The following is a 2,127-nucleotide window of genomic DNA, read 5'->3' on the forward strand; positions in this document are numbered from 1 at the left end:
CAGAACTCACAAACAAGGGGCCACCGTTAACAAAATTTCGGCCATAACTTTGAGACGTCTGGAGCGAGGACCTTTCCATGGTAGATATGTACCTAAAAGTCAAACCGGGTGCGTTCTATTCTGGAATCAAAATCATGGCATGACTTTGCGGAATTACGAGGCATTTGCGTTTCGCCCTCGAAATCGATAATAAGTCATAAACCGACAGAAAGTAGAATCGTTGATCTTTCATACACATTTAATTCGTGTAGGTTTGAAATCTTCACCATGGTAAAAACAAGAGGGGAAATAACACGAAAATCATCTGTTTTCGGGTCCTAATGTTGACGGGAAAGCGATAAAACAGCGACTGAAAAATTTATAACAGTACAAAATGAAGCTAAAATATTATTTATTGTAACTTACTTGAAATTAAGAAGATAGGGGACTAAATACTGCAGTGACAAGCTTTCTTGTCAGGCGTGTTGACGCCCGGAGTCATGGAACGGACTACTTTCTCTCGTGGAAGGAAAACAGAAACGCATAGAACTCTCGGCGTGGCTTTTCGGCCGAGCTCAGATAAGGTCTTCATTAGCTTTTTATTTGCATGATAAGTATTTCATTATGTGCACATAACTTAGACTATCTACATACAAAATGTGACAATCGGTGAACACACTCTTGAGCTATTCTCGCCCAATATTTGAACCAAAATCGGCGCCTTCAGTTAAAAAAACTCTAAGGGGCCCAAACCTACAGCAGTTTCTGTCCCAAGAGCTGTCTACCACTCAAATTCACCACCACAGCATGTCCAGAACACTAGATGTTAAAAACGGAAGTTCCACTGCAGTACCTTAAAACGACGCTAGGCTCAATTATTGAACTTTACCTTCGTATTCCTGACCCCTTCTCACCTACTAAATCTCATCAGCATCCAACCAAGACTCAAGTTATGCTGTTCACAGACGGACGCACGCACAGTCAAACGCGACCAAAATTTAAATGTCTTGGTGAAGGTAATAAATCAAGGAACATGGACAAATCATCTAAAGATTCGTTTCAGATAGCATGCCAACAGCTTTCTTTTATCAGCCACTCCGTAGAAAAGTCATCTAAATGAGTATTTGACGTATAGCTCAGTTGAATCGCACAAATGGGCTACGGTGTTTATACATTATACATGGTCTCCCTCTTTTAATTGAATGACTTAACGTAAGTGCCGCGGCCGGTGGCCAAGTCCCCATTAAGTGTCGTTGTCTCTTAACAGCCAGTTGAAGCAGAAACTAATCGTCAATTTAGAAATTAAAGTGTGGGGAGTGATTGTGCATAGTACAATACGGTGATCATCAGGAACCCTACCTTTCTGCAGTTGAAAGGTCCCACTGACCACCGCACCGCGCCCTCTGGCGGACTTGAGGTCTTCTACACCCCAACCTGCGGCAGAACCTACAAAGTGTGTAAATTTAGAAATGAGACTAAAAAACGGAATCTCCTGAAACCAGTCGAGATTCTGCGGAGGATTTAGTCCATGGGGGAGGGGGGGGGGGGGGGCTAAGGGGTTATTTACGTAATCAGCTCTACTCCGACCAAAACAAACTTAAAGTCAGTCTCTGAACTTATTTAAATCATTTATCAGAATACCTGCCGCCTCTACCCTGTACTGTCCAGTATCTGGTACAGTGAAGTACTGAATCCCGTCCTTCAGCTGCACCAGCCCCTCGGGGTCCTGTCCGCGGTAGTGGGTCCCCAGGCTGGTCGGGCCCAAACGGCCGGTGGTACCGAGGGTCGTGAAACGGGCAGTGCGGAAGTCTGAATCTTATTGGTAAAAAATAATCAGTTTGAGTGATCAAAATCAGTCCATAATAAAACATTCTAAAGGGGGTATGGCCTATTTTTAAGAGTCAATACTGACTTTCAAGTCCTCAATAAGAAAGTAGGACTATCAGAATATGTTATAAGATTATTTCTCTTCGTTAAGATAAATTTGAATACATTGCTACAAAAGTTAGCTTGAGTACCATCCTTCGTAGTGACTGCTGGCTCAGCAAGCGAAAGTATTGAGAATGGTACTCAGGCAATACAAAAGTTTGGGGAGCTATGGATGTACCGCATATAAATTGGGTATATGCATATACTTTCATTTGCAAA

The sequence above is a fragment of the Branchiostoma floridae genome, chromosome 12, assembly GCF_000003815.2.
Source record: "Branchiostoma floridae strain S238N-H82 chromosome 12, Bfl_VNyyK, whole genome shotgun sequence".
Classification (NCBI taxonomy): Eukaryota; Metazoa; Chordata; class Leptocardii; order Amphioxiformes; family Branchiostomatidae; genus Branchiostoma; species Branchiostoma floridae.